The sequence below is a fragment of the Stegostoma tigrinum genome, chromosome 29 (genome assembly GCF_030684315.1).
Source record: "Stegostoma tigrinum isolate sSteTig4 chromosome 29, sSteTig4.hap1, whole genome shotgun sequence".
NCBI lineage: Eukaryota > Metazoa > Chordata > Chondrichthyes > Orectolobiformes > Stegostomatidae > Stegostoma > Stegostoma tigrinum.
In genome coordinates this window covers 35122933-35143408 of record NC_081382.1, presented here as the reverse complement: position 1 = coordinate 35143408, position 20476 = coordinate 35122933, and the positions used below count along the sequence as shown (strand labels likewise).

The 20476-nt window shown below is 42.2% G+C and overlaps 1 protein-coding gene across 1 annotated transcript in view; it reads right to left on the bottom strand.

Annotated features, from left to right (window-relative positions):
* The window catches only part of LOC125465267 (hemicentin-1-like), a 434244-nt gene that overhangs the window by 333237 nt on the left and 80531 nt on the right, over positions 1-20476 (bottom strand). The window lies entirely within an intron of this gene.

Below are 20476 nucleotides of genomic sequence, written 5' to 3'. Positions count from 1 at the left end.
CAGCTTCCTGCGCCATTACTTAGCTTTAAACACATGGTCCCTTGAGAAATCACACTAAAGTATGAGGCTCATTGAAGTAATAACCTCAGCAGTGGAAATGGAATATATGAAACAATAAAACTTTTAAAGCAAGAAACTGTAAGTCAAGCCCATTAAATGTTTATACAAGAGGATTTGATTCTGATAATCGGTGTACTGTGTTAAAAATAAGCAATATCAGACTAGAATTTAATAGCATGCATATCAATGGTCAATTTGCAACTATACTATAAATATAGGAGTTCAATTCACTCAGATGGTTAAATGACTAGAGTGTAATGCAGAATAAAACTAACAGCATGAGTTCAACACCTATGGTGTCTGCATTAGTTCATGGAGGCCTGCCTCCTCACCAGACTCCATTCAATGGAGTGGTTACCCTCAAGCTATACGTAATTAATTGTGTCTCTTTCGTGGAGAGAGATGGCTACAGGCCTTTGTAGATATCATAAGTTCAAGGAAACTTCAAATGGGAAGAAGGCTCAAGCCTGCTCTAAAGCACCCTTTACCCATCCTTCACAACAGAACAATGATGAAGGATTTGAAGATGCAATTTAAGTGTATCTAAAGGAAGGTTAAGAGATTTAGCACGTTGAGGTGGATTTTGTGCTGTAATGTAAATATTTTAAAGTTTCGGTCAGAGTAGGAAAGAGATCTTGGGTTCTGGTAGACACGTCACGAAACTATAATAACCATGTTCTTTAGCCATTAAAAAGAGCAAACAGAATATTGGGATGATATATAAATCCAGGAAGTTGTTTTAAAACTCTGCTTGGACCTGATAGGATCTAAATTAGTTTGCTCTGTGCTGTTTTGATCTGCCTATTTCAAGGAGGATATTCAGTTACTGCAAACAGTAAATGGAAAGATCTACATGTTGGTCTCAGAACTAAAGGGAAGGAAGTGTGTGGAAAGGTAGACCAAACTGAGTCTCTCAGTTCATTAAAGCAAAGTACCAAATTGGACGTAATAGAAGTGGTTAAAATTATGAAAGACTTGAACAAATTTACAGATCAGCAACTCACTAAGGCTCCACTGGGGAGCAATTTCCAAACCAATGACCACTTTAAATAAAAGGACAAGGATAGTAGATGCATGGAAACACCATCACCTGGAAGTTTCCCTCCAAGCCATAAGCCTTCCTTACTGGAACTATATTCTCATTCCTTCACTATCTTTGTGTCAAATTCCTGTAACTCCCTTCCTAACAGCACTGTAGGTGGCCCCACACCACATGGACTGGAGCAGTTCAAGCAGGTGGCTCACTACCACCAACCCAGGGGAATCAGAATGCCCTTGCCAGTGAAGCGGTTTCTCAACAAGGAATTTTTTTTAAAACATGGATCCAAGAGAGGTGTTCTGCCATGAGCAGAATTTCTATATTATGAACAACGAAAGAAAAAAGAAAACCCAGGAGGAACATTGTTTCTAAAATAAGAGATTAGTATGTGGAACAGATTGCTGGCACGGGTGATGGAACAAGAAACCCTAAACAACTTCAGGAAGTAAGCAGACAAGCACATGTCAGCAAATGAGCTTTAAAGTTTTCAGAAACGTTGCAGAAGACTCCTGTGGTTAGGTGGGCTCACTAAACCAAAGATCTTTCCTGTCAAAAGTTGTTACTGTCAAAACATAGGAGTTTTTCACTTCTAAGCCTGCCTGGGGCGGACTTATAAAGAGCAAGAGAAACAGATGAGCTCCTACCGTGGTTTAGTGTGCTTACAATCAGAAGAGTAAAGTACTGAAGTATACACTATCCTTCATTTAGATGCCTACTGTGCTCCCAAGAAACAGTGTTCAAGGCTGATAATTCAATTTTCACACTGAACACACATAATTTTGCCAGAAGAAAACACGTAAAATGTTGTTTTAGGCTCCTATTCCACAATGAGAGCTATCTACTACGTTCTCTCTGTTCACTGCAACTTCATCAAATACAATAAGCTCTACCTGAAAATAATGTAAATGGCATCTAAACCAACCAAAACAAACTGCACAATGAGGAGGAAAACACATTTGCAGAGCAGAAATGCTTCCGGCAGCAGCTGCTGGCAGACCTTCTGTACCTGCTCTGGGAACATTTCTTGCAGTTAGTGTATTTAGACCATAAGACCATAACACATAGGAGTGGAAGTAAGGCCATTCAGCCCATCAAATTCACTCCGCCATTTAAATCATGGCTAACGGGCATTTCCCTGCACTCTCCCCATAGCCCTTGATTCCTTCTGAGATCAAGAATTTGCCGATCTCTGCCTTGATGGCATCTAACGTCCCGGCCTCCACTGCACTCCATGGCAATGAATTCCTCAAGCCCCCCACTCTCTGGCTGAAGAAATGTCATCTCATTTCAGTTTTAAATTTATCCCCTCTAATTTTAAGGCTGTGCCCACGGGTCCTAGCCTCCCTGCCTAACGGAAACAACTTCCTAGCGTCCACCACTTCTAAGCCATACATTATCTTGTAAGTTTCTATTAGATCTCTCCTCAACCCTCTAATCTCTAATGAGTACAATCCCAGGATCCTTAGTCATTCATCATCCGTTAAAGCTACCATTCCAGGGATCATCCGTGTGATTCTCCGCTGGACACACTCCAGGGCTAGTATGTCCTTCCTGAGATGTGGGGCCCGAAATTGGACACAGTATTCTAAATGGGGCCTAACTAGAGCTTTGTTAAGCCTCAGAAGCACATCGCTGCTTTTATATTCCAATCCTCTTGAGACAAAAGATGACATTACATTCGCTTTCTTAATTACGGACTCTACCTGCAAGTTAACTTTTTGAGAATCCTGGACCAACACTCCCAGATCCCTTTGTACTTCTGCTTTACGAATTTTCTCACCATTTAGAAAATAGTCCATGCCTGTATTCCTTTTTCCAAAGTGCAAAACCTCACATTTACTCACATTGAATTTCATCAGCCATTTCCTGGACCACTCTCCTAAACTGTCTAAATCCTTCTGTAGTTTCCCCACCTCCTCAGTACTACCTGCCTGTCCACCTATCTTCGTATCATCGGCAAACTTCGCCAGAATGCCCAGAACATCTGGTTGCTGCAAGGCTCTCAATGGTAAATGATGATGTACATAGATCTGGGCCTGAACACGGTCCTGGAGAACATGCAATGGGCTGGCCTGACTGGCTCCTGGTCAGTCTTCGCCATTGCATACCAACATGAATTTCAACCAATCAGGCAAACTGCATCCCTTCTAGAGAGTCGCTGTGCAGGTTCTGTCCCAGGGATAACCCGGAGATGGGACCTGACAGATCAAAAGGGACACTGGCAGTTTGGCAGGGGAGCTAGCAGATACTGGGCAAAAGTATGCTTCTTAATGCATGCACAGAAATAATTTGTCAAGCATGCTAAATTGAAATTGAAGGTAATGTTGGCATCACCATTCAAGAAACCTCTGTTCTTAAAATCACTCAAACAAAAAAGCATTGTGCACAAAGCACTCTAAATGGGGGTATCACCACACAAATCCAATTACTGTGTTGCCTTAGCTTACCTCAGCCAGGACATTATAAAATTGGAAACAAGCAAATATAATTCCTCTATTCAAGAAACACTCAAGGTAGCCAGGAACAATCAGCATAGTTTTATCGAAAGAAAAAATGTTTGACCATTCATTGGAGTTTTTTGCAAAACTAACATGCGTTGTGGATAAAAGGAGCCTGTAGAAGTACTGCACTTGGATTTCTATAAGGTATTTTATAAGGTGCCATGTAAAAGGTTATTGTGCAAAATAGGAGCTTATGATATAGGGTGTAACATGTTAGGACAGAAGATTAGCTGATGGACATAGTAAACAGAAAGGAATGAAATGCTATCCTTTATCATGAGAGGAATTGAACTTAAAAGTAATGGCGTTACCCTTTGATTATACAGGGCAGTGGCGATATCACATCTGGGTACTGTATACAATTTTGGTCTCCTTTTTAGGCAAGGATACAAATAGAAAGCTTGCAAGACTAATTCCTGGAATGAACTGTTGGCTTAGGGGGTAAAGGTTGGACATTCTGGGCTTGTTTCCACTGGAGTTTAGAAGAGTGAGAGGTGACATGATTGTAGCATAGCAAGTACTGAATGATCTTCATCAGTGGATGTGGCAAGGATGTTTCCTCTTGTCTGATAGTCCAGAACTAGGGAGCACTGTTTGAAAATTAGGGGGTCACGCTTTTAGGACAGAGATGCAGAGAGATCTTTTCTCCAAGACGGTTCTGCAACTTTAGAAATCTGTCTCAGAAGAAGTAGAGAATTGATTTGATTGATTTTATGGTCACATGTACTAAAATACTATGAAAAGCTTTGTTTACGAACAGTACATGCAGATTACAGCAAACAAAGGGTGTACATATCAAAAGACTTAGAGGCATACAGGTTACATTGCAGGTTACATTATTTGAGGCTGCAGTCTATTCAACAGTCTGATAATAGCCAGAAAGAAGCTGTTCCTGAACTTATTTGCATGTGCATTCAGACTTCTGTTTCTTCTACCTGATGGAAGAGCTTGTAAGAGATCATTACCAGGATGCGATAGGGCTTTGAAGATGTTGGTCGCCTTTCCGCGGCAGCGAGACGTGTAAGTAGAGTCCATGGATAGAAGGTTGGCTTCCGTGATGGTCTGGGCTTTGCACACCACCTTCTGTAGTTTCTTATGGTCCTGGGCAGAACAGTTGCCATACCTGGCTGTAATGCACCCAGGCAGTATGCTTTCAATGGTGCATCTGTAGAAGTCGGTCAGGGACCTTATGGGCACAATGGCGTTCATTCGAAATTTGGCAGCACATTCGTAGGGAATGCAGTGGGTGGGGGGGGGGCTGCTGAGGGCACATCCTTGGTGGGGGGGCTCCAGTGTTGAGTGTTATTGTGGAGGAGGTGCAGTTACCTATCCTCACTGATTGCAGCCAATGGGTCAGAAAGCTGACGATCCCATTGTAGAGAGCGGAGCTGAAACCAGGGTCACCCAGTTTTGAGATCAGTGTGGAGGAGATAATGGTGTTGAAGGCAGAGCTGTAGTCAATGAGCAGGAGTCTGGCCTATGTGTCTTTGTTGTGCAGATGTTCCAGGGGTGAGTGCAGGGCTAGAGATATGGCATCCTCTGTGGATCTATTATGTTGGCAGGTAAACTGTAGAAATCAAGATAGGTTGGATGACTGGAGTTGATGTGAACCACAAAGCAGCCTCTCAAAGCACTTCATGATTATTGGAGTCAGAATTATTGGGCAATCGTCATTAAGGAACACCGCATGTGTTTTCTTGGGTATAGGGATGATGGTGGTCTTCTTGAAACAATTAGGGACTTCAGCTAGTAGGAGGGAGAGGTTGAAGATGTCTCCACCAGTTGGTCCACACAGGATTTGAGTGCTTGGCCGGAGACACTGTCTGGGCCCATTGCTTTCCTTGGGTCGACTCCCAGGAAGAACAACAGAGGGAACAGGTGTGTCTGGGGCTGTTGAGTCAGGTATTGCCATGCTGGTGGAATTCCGCTCAAACTAGCACAGAAAGCATTGGATGTCGAGGAAGGATGTGTCATTGTCTGCTATCTTACACTGTTGCATTTTGTAGTTGCTTAGGTCTTGCCATAGATGACAGGAGTCTGTTTGATGGGTCTGGGCCTCTAACTTGGTCCACTACAGCCTCTTGACTTCCCTGATGGCTTTGCAGAGGGCATATCTGGATTTTCTGTATTGATCCAGGTCACCCAACTTGAATGCTGTGCATCAAGACTTCAGTAGGGAGCAGATTTCCTGGTTCATCCAAGGTTTACATTTGGGAAACACTCTGATTGACTCCTTTGGTACACAGTCCTCCAAGCATTTGCTAATATAGTCCCCGTGTAAAGGAGAATTATGGGCTTTGGATAATTATTGCCCTATTAGTTCAACCTGCTGCGATATGTACTTTGAGGGAATTACTAAGGTATGGATTTTATTACTATTGCAGATCTGTTTCACTGTTTGACACAACTTGCTTCCATACAGATCAACGTTGGTGCTGTAGCTCTTTACTATCTTAACTCAACAAAGATGTGGATCATAGTGTGCACATTTACAGCTGATACGAAAATCGATGGGAGTATCAGCAAGTAGATAAGATTTGAATGTTTCAGGCGGATCTTGGCTGGATGATGGTTGTTGGGCTTATTACTGGCAAATAATATTTACTTTGAAAAAATGCACTACTATTCTTGAGTGTATGTTAATATTCACCCTATGCAGTTCACTTAAAAGCATCAAAGAACGTGGTCAAGGAAAGAGATTTGGGCAGAGATAACGGGAACTGCAGATGCTGGAGAATCCAAGATAATAAAGTGTGAAGCTGGATGAACACAGCAGGCCAAGCAGCATCTGAGGAGCTCAAAAGCTGACGTTTTGGGCACTCTAGTGTATACATTCCTGAAGTTCAAGAGTAATGTCATAAAGCAATATTGACAGAGAACAGGATCCTGGCTGCATTTGTAAAACAACTGGTTACATGATGAAGCATGCTAGTCTTTGCTACCACAAAACCTTGATCAGTTGGCAGTTCAAATGATTTGTACACTAGAGTTATACTTAGATGGTATGTGATATTGAGAAATTGGAAGTGCAGCGAAATATCAGCAAACTAATTCCCAGTAAAAGCTACATCATTTATAAAGATAAAAAAATTGCTGCAACACTACATTTCAGAGAAGCACAGACATTGGGGTGATCGAATTAAGGTATAGATGATGATATAGGGAACAGACCATGTTCAAGTCAACAGGTTGTTCCGATTAAATAGGTTAAGACAGGCCAGGGGTACAACTTGATGTTGTTTAAGAGTAGATTTGATTCAATTTCACAAGGTGGGTTTTTTCCCCAGAGAATGGTAAACTTGTGGGGCAGGCTGTGGATTGATGTAGCAAACATCAATTCACTAAGGTACTGAATGGTGAAATCAGGGAATGGGTGGATCATTTCTGAATGGGCCAGAAATCACATTGCACAAAAAGCAGGCATAATATACCATTAATCAGAGTCAATACAGTGTGCAGCTGGTGGAACACAGCAGCTCAGGCAGCTTCAGATGAGCAGGAAAGTTGATATTTCGAGTTTACAAACTGATGAAGGGCGTAAACCTGAAATGCCAACTTTCCTGCTCCTCTGATGCTGACTGACTGGCTGTGTTCCTCCAGCTCCACACTGTACTGACTCTGACTTCAACATCTGCAGTTCTTGCTATCTCATTTTCAGGACCACAGTTTTCGTAAACTAGTTTCAATTGTTTCGGAGGGCAGAAAGGAATTTCCCATACTTTTTTTCTCTTGAAAATTGACTGGAGGTTTTTAATCTGTTCTCTAGTCTCCCCTACAAGATCACAGGATCTTTTGGGGGGTGTATATATTGTCATGTTAAAACAAGAACTGTAATCAGTGTGCAACCTTCTACAACTACCTTTCTTTTAATGATGATCTTAAAATTTTACAAAAGGTAGCCATGGAAAATCACCTGACTTGATCTCAGCATTCAGGCTACCACATTTTTTCAAAAGGAAAAAGGGACTCACAAATTTATTAGAATTTTTGAAGAGGTAACAAGCAGGATAGATAAGGGGAGCAGTTGGTGTAATATATTTATGTTTTCTGAAGACGTTTGAAACATACAACATGTTTGTATCTGAGTTGTGTTCTCAGTTTGTATGTCGGAACACAATGTAGGACAATAACAATAAAAATTGCCATTTGTAACTACAGGAAATGTTCACATGTAAGGTCTTTAAAATGACATGTCTGAATGAAAGTGTTCATAAGTAGGGTGTTCATAAATTGGCAACCTTGTATTAGTTGGGGTTAGAACAAGAGTATAAAAATCAGATCAATTAAATTAGGCTTTACAGTATATGTGCGAAAATACACGAAGCCTGGTAACTAAGGTAATAAAACATTTTTTTTCCTCTAAGGATTGAGTCTTTGGAATTTCTTGATCTGAATGGAGTGGGTGCATCATCTTGAAATATTTTTAAGGCAGGGGTAGATAGATTCTTGATTACCAATAAATTACCATTAAAAGGTTATCTGGGATCTGTCAGAATGTAGAGTTGAGGTGAAAACCAGATCAGCCATGATCGTATTGAATGTCAGAATGTGCTTGAAGGGCTGAAGTGGCCTACACTTGTTCTTTGATCATAAGGTTGGTGAACTGCAGGCACAGGTACCCACATTAGCATGTGATGCTGTTACGATAATGGAGACGTGTTCAGAATAGGGCAAGAGTGAGCATTAGATATTCCCAGTGTCTTGCAGTGTAGTGGAATTGGCAATAGCTGTGTGTTTTGCAGCATACTATGTGAAGACAAACAGTATGCAGGGTATATCTTTGCCTTTCATTGCAGTGGTGAGTAGTTCTGTGTTTTACATTGTACCAAAGGGCAGTGTCTGTTTGTCTTGCATTGCATCAGAGGGGATTATCTGTGCATTTTGTATTGCAGAGAGTGGGGAGCATTGAGTCGGGGTGGGGATATATTTGTGTTTCTTGCAGTGTGTTGAAGTGAAATACCTGTGTGTTTTAAAGACCTTTTTTTTATTGTCCTATATTTTCAATTGTGGACTAAAATAGGAAAAGGACTGTTGTAAAAACCAGAGATACTTACCCTGACTCCAGGGACTTTTGAAAGATCACATCCAAAGCCTCTGCTATTTCCTCAGCCACCTTCTTCAGAACTCTAGGATGTAGCCCTTCGGAGTCAGGAGATTTAGCAATTTTTAGACCTTTTAGCTGTTCTAGCACTTTCTCTTTTGTAATGCCTACCATACTCAACTTTGCCCCCTGACTCTCCCTAAGTGTTGGCATACTACTCATGTCTTCCGCTGTGAAGACTGACACAAAATACTTATTAAGTCCTTCAGCTACTTCCTTATCTCCCATCACTAGCCTTCCAGCATCAATTTGGAGCAGCCCAGTGTCTACTTTTGCCTCATGTTTGTTTCTTATGTATTGAAAGAAGCTTTCACTGTGATTTCTAATATGACTAGCTAGCCTACCTTCATATTTGATCCTCTCCTTCTTTATTGCTCGTCTGTCTCCTCTGCACCTATCTTCCCCTCTGTCCATCTTCAATCTGCCTTCCCCCCTCCCTGTTTATTTCAGAACCGTCTCCTCCTCCGTCTTTTCTGATGAAGGGTCTCGGCCCGAAATGTCAGCTTTTGTGTTCCTGAGATGCTGCTTGGCCTGCTGTGTTCATCCAGCTCCACACTTTGTTATCTTGGATTCTCCAGCATCTGCAGTTCCCATTTTTTTTTTTCATTTTGGGGGCAGCTGCTGTCAATACCCACCCAAACAAAAGCTTCATTTGTCATTTTCAAAATTGGTAATAGCCCACGATCTGCTGAGTGAACAAAAAAAGTACCCATTTGCCTGTGACTCTCAGAAGGATTTCTTTCCGATTTATTTATTCTTTAATGAGACATAGCTGTTGCTGATTGTCCAGCATGAACTGACTTCTTGAACAGCTTCATGTTGATGTACAGAGACCCACAATGCTATTCCAAAAGAGATTACGAAGATTGACTCAGTAACAAACATTCATTTCCAAATAAGTTTGAGAGTAGCTTGGAGGTGATTTTCACTGGGGTTAGTGCTACCATGTCTGATGTCCTTGCCCTTGAAGATGAGTTTTCTAAGTCTGGAAAGGTGTGTGTCAGAATAGTGGGTAAAAAATGTGGCAGTGCATCTTGTACAGGGACACATTATTGTCTCTTGGAGTTGTCTGTGGAGAGAATGGATACGGTGCCAATCAAGGGGCTGCTTTGGCCTAGACTCAAGATTGTTTTCAGTGTTGTTGGATCTGCACCGTCATTGACACACTTCTGACTTGAGAATTGGAGGAGGGCTGCAGGCTTCCGAGTGTCAGCAGTTTCTACATCAAATCGCAGAGTCGTCTTGCTTTGTCTCTGAGTCTTGGTCCCGAATGATATCTAAAACCAGGTCATCTCTCTTGGGTAATAAAATGTGAGGCTGGATGAACACAGCAGGCCAAGCAGCATCTCAGGAGCACAAAAGCTGACGTTTCGGGCCTAGACCCTTCATCAGAGAACTCCTGAGATGCTGCTTGGCCTGCTGTGTTCATCCAGCCTCACATTTTATTATCTTGGAATCTCCAGCATCTGCAGTTCCCATTATCTCTGATACCATCTCTCTTGGGAGCTTGTTATTCTAAACTGGACATTGCGGTTTCTTTACTCAGACAGTAGTCAGGGAATGGAACGCTTTGCTTGCAACGGTAGTAGATTCACCAACTTTCGGTACATTTAAGTCATCATTGGATAAGCATATGGACGTACATGGAATAGTGTAGGTTAGATGGGCTTCAGATCGGTATGACAGGTCGGCACAACATCGAGGGCCGAACGGCCTGTACTGCGCTGTAATGTTCTATGTTCTATGTTAGGCCTACTTAATCAGATAAGACCCCGTGGTGTTAGAGGTAGTATATTAGCACGGACAGAGAACTGGCCAACCAATAGAAGACAGAGTTGGGAAAAAGGGGTCGTTTGCAAGATTTTAACCTGTAACTAGTGGCGTGTTACAGAGATCAGTGCTAGGTCCACAATCATGCACAACACATATTAATGGCTTGGATGAGGAAAGTGAACGTACTATAGCCAAGTTTGAAGCTGGAACAAAAATAGATGGGAACGCAAGTCATGGGGATGATATAAAGAATCAGCATAGTGATAAAGTCAGGCTAAGTGAGTCAGAGGAAGGCTTGGCAGGTGGAATATAATGTTGGGAAATGTGAAGTTAAGCACTTTGGCAGTAACATACTCTCATGCTCTGGTCTACATAAGGTATATTTCTGGAGATTTGTTTTCTGACTAGAAGTCTGAATAAAGGCTGGGCCTTTAATATTGGATATTACTATAGTCTGCAGAGAAGGTATGGCAACATAAGATGGGAAGATAGAACGAATAACAGTTTCAACTGAAATAGAGATATAAGTGACGACTGGAGATAATGCAGTAAGTCTTGATTCCAGTACAGGACACAGACTCACATTTATGATCTCAATGTTAAATCTGACTGGAGAACATAAATTTCTTAGACCAAGTAACAATAAAGAACATTTTGGGAAATAGATTTAAGAGAGCCTGGCCCAAAGCCGTGAGCTTTCCTGAACATTTCTCAATAATGCTCAGACATTACTTCAGTCCAACTACAATGCAAAATAATTTCAAGACAATGAAAACAACTGGGAAATGCAGTTCAAGCTCAAACATGGTCTGGCAGCCAAGGCTATGTTTGTATTCTTCATATGGTTGCCATGTCAACCAGCACTATTCTGTTCTTATAAGATGAAGCAAGTATCACAATTGTAGTTTGCAGTCCAAAAATTGAGTAGTATTTTCCTTCCCACATGACAGGGACAATAAATTAGGAAACATCAATTTTTGGATAATGATTTTGGATCAAATTGTGCATCTTTAGTATCTTTGCAATTCATTGCCCACTGGATTCCAAGGGTGCACAACACTACGCGAAGCTGTGAGGACCCCAATACTTTTAGAATTCAAAGGAGAATGTAATTACGATTGGTCTTAATTGCCAGTCTTTTCAAACAAAGTGTGGCTCTTAAAAGCAGAAACTGTAAAACATTATGCACAATATATTTTAGCCACACTTTTGTCATGCCTCCATTACACTTCATTATAAACGTGTTATACACCAAAGAAGAACTGAACCCGAATCACACAATATATAGGACAGTGATGGCAAGGTTATTGTAGTGATTGGAAACAGGTGGCCTTTGCTCGCTATGAGGTCCTTGATTCAGGTTATTAACCTGGGCCAATCAGGAGGCACTGGCTGACCAATATTAACAGGGGGTTTAGCATGCCCTCAGTTCAGGGCACTGACTGCAAACTGGCTAAAATAAGTGTCTGAACAGCATTCATTCACAATAATCAACTTGGAGTTGGGGTAAGCATTTCTGGCATCATGCACATATTTGGGAAGGGTGACTTGTTTGATCTGGCTGTAGAAGAGTGGGCCTAGAATGTGGAAAGAATGTGGTGATATTTTTTGCTGGGTGAATGATATCGGAGCAGATGAAAAGCAACGAGTAATCCTTCTGACTGCTTACAGACCTGAAGCATTTCTGGTTCCAACAGTCCCAGAGGCATCAGACAATAAAACCTTGCAACAGTTGAGAGAGTTGGTTAAGAAATATTACGACTCCAAATGTCCTCTAAACTTGAGATGCTATTGGTTTTATTTGGCTGTTAGAAAAACCAGGGCAATCTGTATGAGGACTTTTGACAAGGTTAAGATGACTTGCAGAGGCATGTGATTTTGGATTAACCCTGAATGAGATGCTGGCAGACCATTTGATATGTGAGATCAATGATGTAACCATGCAAAAGTGGCTACCAGCTGAAGCCCAACTGGACTTCAAACAGGCATTGCAACTGGCTTTGTCACTAAAAAATGCAGCAAGTGGAGGAGCATAGTAACTATAGGACATCGCATTGGAAGTGAACAGCCTCACCTGTCCAATTGAGCTGGGGGGATGCTACTTGAGGATAGGCAATTTGCAAAGCCTCACACAAGGCATATCCTGAGCAGAGGGACCCTAGGACAGCCCACAGCATAGCACCCCCCCCCCCCCCAACAAAGCCAAGCATCTGGCTAAAAAGTTCTTCTGGATCTGGGCTGGCAAGCCATGGTAGTTACTGCTGGTAATGCGGACTCAAGACAGCAAAGGAGTTGTACAATGCCTGACTCCAGAAAGAAAACTTATAGGCCAGTAACCAGGAAACTGCATACCCTGGAAAGACCCCTTCATGTGAGTTGGGACAATTAAATTGCTTTGCAGTGTCCAAATCAGAACTGATTAAAATTAATGAGAGAACAAGGTGTAGAGCTGGATGAACACAGCAGGCCAAGCAACATCAGAGGAGCAGGGAAACAGACGTTTTGGGTGTAGATCTGAAACGTCAGCTTTCTTGCTCCTCTGATGCTACTTGGCCTGTTGTGTTCATCCAGCTCTACACTTTTCTGTCTCATTCTCCAGCATTGGCAGTTCCTACTATCTCTGATTTAAAATTTAATGTTTGGTTAAATAATCATCCAGTTTCCATGGTGTTGATACCAGCACAGCTGTATGTGATTGCAGAACCTGTCTTAAACAAGATTTGACTTGGGTCTCCAACCCTTAAGTTTGTGCAAGACCTCACCCAGACTAAGGACATACAACGGGGAACCGTTTTAAATTAAAGGTATGACTTTGGTTCCTGTCTCCTATGAGGACCAGTTTGTGCAATCACCACTGGTAATAAGTGATTCAGGCCCAAGACCTTCGGAGCGAAATTGGTTGAGAAAGACTCATCTAGATTGGCTCAACACTTTTCAATTGAAAAATTGCAGCCTTGGTGAAGTCCTAGTGAAATACCCAGGGGCTTTTCAAGAAGGAGTAGGGACTATCAAAGGGGCCAAAGCCACTTTACATGTGACCAGGAAGCAATTCCATGATTTTGCAAGGCCTACACGGTGCAATATATATTGCAGGCAAAAGTAGAGGCAGAAATCAGGAAGCTGGAGCATGAAGGAATCATCAAATCAGTTTATGGAATAGGCAAGGGATAATGGGAACTGCAGATGCTGGAGAATCCAAGATAACAGTGTGGAGCTGGATGAACACAGCAGGCCAAGCAGTATCTCAGGAGCACAAAAGCTGACGTTTCGGGCCTAGACCCTTCATGCAACACTAGTCATATCAATTTGTAAAGTATGACAACACAGTTGACCTTTGTAGGGATTTTAAGCAAATGGTAAACTGCTTCTTGCAGTTGGATAAATACCCAACCACTGCAAAGTTTGCACGAGGGGGCGGGTCTGTCCTTGGAAAAACTGCAATTGTGACTCGATGAGGAATCCCAGAAGTGTGCCACAATTAACACCCATTACAGTTTATACCAACATACAAGACTACTGCTTAGGGCATAATCAGCCTGGGCCCTTTTCGAGAGAACCATGCAGAACATTTTACAAGGAGCTACCCCACATAGCACATTATCCAGATAAATGGCAAACAGGGAAGACTAATAAAGAGCACTTGGGTAACTTAGACATCGTGCTTAAACGTTTCTCCCAGATGGGCATATGCCTTACAAGGGGAAAATGTGTGTTCCAGGTGCTCCAAGTAACCAACTTGGACTACAGAGTTGACAAAACCAGGTTACACCCTTTGGAAGATTAAGTGAGAGCAATCAAAACAGCTGGCAGGCCATTTGATATGTGGGATTAGGTCTTTACTTGGGTTAGTGAATTGTTACAGAGAACCTGGTCTCCATCTTGGCACCCTTACACACCCTATTGAGAAAGGGTCAGCCTTGGAAATGGTCACGTAGCTTTTCATGAAGTGAAAAAGCAGCTGTCATAAAATGAGAAGTAGAGCTGACGTGTGATGCTTTCCCATATGCTATCTGAGTAGTGTTGGCTCACCAGTGGCCCAACAGAGAGGAATGCCCTCTAGTGTATGCTTCCCTGACTTTGGCTAATGCTGAAAGCAAATATGCCCAGATACAGAGGGAAGGTTTGGCAGCCATCTCTGGTGTGACGAAGTTCCACCGATGCCTTCGCAGACAATGGAATGTCACTTGCCAGCATGGAATCTAAGAATTTCCTGAAGTTGAATGATTCGACACATAAGGACAGTTCCATGCCACCCATCATCCAATGGTCTGGTGGAAAGAACAGTCTAAACATTGAAGGTGGGCTTGAAGAAGCAGCCTAAAGCATCAAAATACCAAACTGTCCAGCTCCCTGTTCAATTACAGGACCACCTCTCGCTCAACAACAGGGATAGCATCAGCAGAGTTGCTGACCAGCTGAAGACTCTGCACCAGGTCACAGCTGATACTCCTGAACCTGGGGGGGGAGGGCAAAATGGCAGCCGGAATGCCAATGCCAACCACATGCCTCCTCTAAGCAAGAAGGACAACTTAATTCCAGGGATGAAGTTTGGTGCCGGAACCATCAAAATGACCCTGTATGGGTACAAGGCTACAATGATGTGAGATCAGGTCTCACGACTTACCAAATTCAGGTAGGTGAGGCAGTCCTAAACAAACAGATCAAATAAAAGCTGATACCTTGCAAATGGGGCAGATACAAAACATACCTGGCCCCTCAGTAGCCAGAACATCTGTCAGAAACTGTAGGTCCTCCTCCTTTGCCTGGTGTCAATGAAAGTTCTGGGTCCAAGACGGATGCATCCTCAACTCTGTTTCTGCTGGAAGAAGGGCAGGAAACTCTCCTGAGATGCTCTCGGAACAAGAGACAGGCTATGGTTGGGTACATGACGCTTGTGTCAGAATCCAAATCAGAGGAAGAAGACCTGGGGTGAAAACTTTGCATGAAAAGCTATGAGGAAAAAGACTAGGCCTATATCCCTGGACTTAGAGGTGGAAAGGATGTAGTGATTGAAAACTTGTGGACTATGATGTCCTTGATTGGTCCAGGTTAACACCCCAATCAGTAAGCAGTGGCTGACCAATGTTAACAGGGGATTTAGAATCTCTTCAGTTCAGGAGACTGACTCGATGCTGGCCGGCCACAGCCAGTGTACTATGCACAAATAAATAAAAGATGTGGTGCCAGGAAACTGGTCTCTGAGCAGTTATTCTGTCATTTCCAATGCAATTCAGAAAATTGCTATCTTGCTTCATGGAACTAGGATGATGGCCAGAGGGGTCCCTCCAAATTATGACAGAAAAAAAAAAATAACATTTGCCCTTTAGCTAATCAAGTTGCTGGACTCAACTACACCCTTTTGTGCTCACCTCTTTGTCAGTTCAGCAGCAGCAGCATTGGTTCAAAAGGAAATTATGAAGGAAAGGGTTAACTATGTGCTCATTTGGTATTATTAGACTAAAGGAGCTACGTCATAATGATGTCAGAAAACATGGATCTGGGACTGAAATGGGAAAGGTTCCAAGAGTGTCCTCTCATAATCTCCTTGTCCATAGTTATAGATGATAATAATAAAGTTGCTGCTGAATGTGGGCTATATTCATCAACAATCCAGACACTATCTTACTACAAAGATAGTCAAATTATCTTCTCAATCACGAGGTATTGCAGTGTATCATGGAAAACATCCATTTTCTTCTTTTTATGCCAAGCACGGAAGAAGTGTTGACAGAATCTAGAGTAGGTACAACCAGAAGAGTAGTTGAGAGAAAGGGAAGCTTTGCAGCATCTCATTTGGAGAGGAATGTGAGGCAGCTGTGCAGTCACTAATTGTGCCACCTGCTTATGGTCACTGCCTTTTCCAAATTGAAAGACCAAAAGACAAGATGACCTGTCAATGCAAATGCCAACGAGGTTTCCAACGATCTCAAAACAAACTACAATCATTTCTAACATTCTTTCTGTCAATATTGTCGCCCGTGATACTGTCAACAGTGTTGGCCAACTTACTGTTGCAAATATTAATACTGACACTCTATAACAAGCAACTGAATGGAGATTAATCGGCTGGAGACAGAAAATGGCTTTCACACGATGGACGATCCCTGCTGAGATTACAATAATGCATTAGAACAAGAAAAATAGCTATCAACAATGCTCTTGTTAAAGTCTAATGTCCTCCAGATGTTCAATCTATTGCTGCAAGTGAAAAACTGGCAGTATCTCAGGCAGTGGCCAGGATTACTTGTAAAACAGACAGCGGCATAATGTTCTTTTTAACACGAGATAATTTATATATGTTTGCTTACCTATGTTGAGGTGAGTTTTAACAGAGGTACTTTTGACTAAATTTGCTTATTAATTTTGAACATTCAAGTTTTCCCTAGCCCTATACCTATGTCCGATCTCAGGGTGCGACCCATACCTGCCCCCAAGAAGCATCATTGGTCATTCAACCACCACTCGAATCATCCCTCCCTACCCACCATGGACAAGTCACATGGCTTGCAGTCTCCCATTAGATAGAGTTCACACTCTAAGTGCAATGTAGTGTGAAACCAACACCAACCCTTATTCCAAAATAGTTCACTGAAGTAAGATCAGGCCAACTCCACAAGCTGAAGATTTGTCCAAACTCCAAGAAAAAAGGCAATCAAAGTGATAAACCTCTGTCTGCCTGGATGAGTGCAGCTCCAACAATACTTGAGCCTTTCTATACATCCAGATCAAAGCAGCCCACTTGTTTAGCATCCAATTCACCACCCTAAACATTCATTCCCTTTCCTACCAATGCACATTGTGGCAATTTGCATCGCAACAACTTGCCAAGTTTCTTCAAAAGCACCTTCCAAACTGGCAGCCTCTATCACCTAAAAGGACAAGGGTAGGAAGATACATGGGAACACCACTACCACCTGCATGTTCTCCATCAAGACAAATACCACCCTGACTTGGTGATATACTGCTATTCCTTCATTTCCGATTAATCAAAATTCTAGGATACCTGCCCTGTCAGCACTGTGGATGTTCTGAAAGTAATGTAAACCCTCTCCATTTTGTCAAATTAGAAGTTCCTGCTTTATCCTGCTGCTTAGATGACCTCTGGTCCCGAGTTGAGTACGCTTCAGATACCCAGCTGTGCCACAACAACAGTGAAAATTAACAGCTCTGAACCATGAAATAAACTGTAAAGTTACTAAATTATTACAATACAGAAGGGGACTATTCAGCAAATTAAGTCCATACTAGCTCTCGGCACAGCAATACAGTAGCCCCACTCCCATGCTTTACCTTATTAGTCCAACAAGTTTATTTCCTTCAATTTTCTTTTGAAATCATTGATCAAATTGCACCATGAACGAATGGGAACAGCATTTCTTAGCATAGAAATATACATCTCATCGTTTCATACTATCATTCCATGTTGCCTCTTTCCACATCAAACAACATACACTTGCAGTCAATAAACAAAGGTGAGTCAAGAAAAGATATTAAAACTTGGTGCACAGCAGTAAAAACAAAACAACTATACCAAGTTTCAGAGATAATGGGAACTGCAGATGCTGGAGATTCCAAGATAATAAAATGAGAGGCTGGATGAACACAGCAGGCCAAGCAGCATCTCAGGAGCACAAAAGCTTTTGTGCTCCTGAGATGCTGCTTGGCCTGCTGTGTTCATCCAGCCTCACATTTTATTAACTATACCAAGTTGAGGCCTCCGGATTAAAGGACAAGTATTCTGTCAAATGAATGCAAACACAGAATTCTTATTCCTGTACTTTCCTGATATTTATTATTATATAATGAAGAAAAACTTATTGTGATAGTACTATGGCTTTAAGGGTTGCATTTCATCCTTTTTTTAATGAAGGCAAGTTGAGACCGAGGGGTCAAATAGCCAGTTCCATGCCAATAAAGTAAACAACATGTTAGGCCTTGTGGTTTTTTAAGTTGAAACAATAGAAGCAGCATAAACAGGTGACGTCAAGTTCCCACAGAACCAGAATCTTAGTTTAACTTGAGGGGGTTTGGTTTGGTCTGGTCTGTAAAACTTATGAAAATCAAAAAAAAACATAATTCATCCATAGAATTATAAATTCCTCAGTTCATCACTGAAGAATGAAAATGCACAAAATATTCACTCTACAAGAAGTACTATTAGTCTGATATCACCTCTTGCTTTATACTACTAACACCTATCACTGACAGCATGGAAGATCCCAAGAACTACAAGCTTAAAAGCTTCTCTTGGTGTGGTACCACACTAAGCAGATCAGAAAGAATCAAATCTCGACCCCATATGGTTCCATGTTAACTAACCTCAGCCAGACGGCAGAATTGGGGAGTTATGAAGGCCTGCAATTGGTATCTCTGGTATCTCTGTCATCCTGTGTCAGAGAGAGTGACAGAGAGAAGGAAAAATCAATCAGCATCCCTGATCTACAAGGTATTTTTCTCTTCAAGATGTGAACATCGCTGTCAGTACAAGAATTTGTCAGCTGTCTCAATGTGTCCTTTCAAAGGTGGTGAGCTGCCTCTTGGATCACTGGAGTTTTTGTCAAATATACTTTTTGTGCAGTTTAGATATAAGTGAATAGTTTTCTAGCCAGTATCAGAGTGCAACTGAGTCAGTAGCACTTTGAACTCATAATTGTCTGACCCAGAGATCAATCTATTATAGGTTATTTTCAGATTGAAGGTAAACAGGGGGAAATATTTTACAGGTGGGGGCGGGGGCGGGGGGGGCGGCGGTGGGGGCGGCGGGGGCGGCGGGCGGCGGGGGCGCGGGGCAGGCGGCGGGGGCGGGGGGCGGCGGCGGGGGGGCGGGTGGGGGGGCGGGGCACGGGGGATTGAAACTTGCAGAATGCTGAAAGGCCTGGATAAGGCAGACGTGGAGAAGATGCTTCCCATAGTAGGAGAGATTAGGACCTGAGGGTACTGCCTCAGAGAAGGAATGACCGTTTAGAATTGAGGTGACGAGGAATTTCTTTAGCCAGAAGATGGTTAATCTGTGGAACTCATTGTGAAGCAAGCTGTGTAAGCCAACTGGGGGGTGTGTGTGTGTGTGTGTGTGTGTGTGTGTGTGTGTGTGTGTGTGTGTGTGTGTCTTGATTGGTAAGGGGGCTCAACAGTTTCAGGGAGAAGGCAGGAGAATTGAGTTGTGAAACATATTAGCCATGATTGAATAGCAGAGCAGACTTGATGGGTCAGATGGCCTAATTCTGATCCGATGCCTTATGGTCTTATGGTACCAATCCAGTGCAGTAATGAGAAGTGCTACACATCAGACTTGATATCCTTTAGTGACAAATTTAACCAAAGGTCCCATCTGCGCACTCAAGTGGACAAACAGGATCCAAAGGCACAAGGTATCCTGGCCAGTCTTCAACCCTCAACCATCTTCACAAAATAAATTATCTGCTATAATCAAATGAAAATATTTGTATGTTTCCTACATTACAACAATAACTACACTTCAAAAGTAACTTACTGGATTTAAAGCACTTTTGAGATGACCTGTGGATATGAATGATGCTATAAAAATGCAAGTTTTTTTCTTTCAGAATGGTAGGGCACTGTAGTCAGATATAGGCCAGACCAACTGAGGACAGTAGGTTTCTATTATGAGAAGATATTAGTGAATCAGTGGATCATTACCACAATGGACGACATACGGTTTCATGATCAATCTGTTGAAAACACCTTGTGTGATCACCAAGTGAAATCAGTGTGTTCTTCCTCATCAGAGGCAGTTATTTGACCAAGAGCTGCCTATTTTCTAGTAGGCTGGAGGTTTACAGGAAATTGAGAAACTTGTTTTCACCTAGAAGTTGTTGGAAATCTGGAACCACCGCTTGGAAGGGTGGTAGACACAGAATGCTGATCATATTTAAAACGTATTTAGGAAAGCCATAACCAGGCTATGGACAAAGGCCATAAGAACTCGATACTTCCTAAAATTCCATCCATGATGAATATCTCTAAAATTCTACAAAGTCTTTG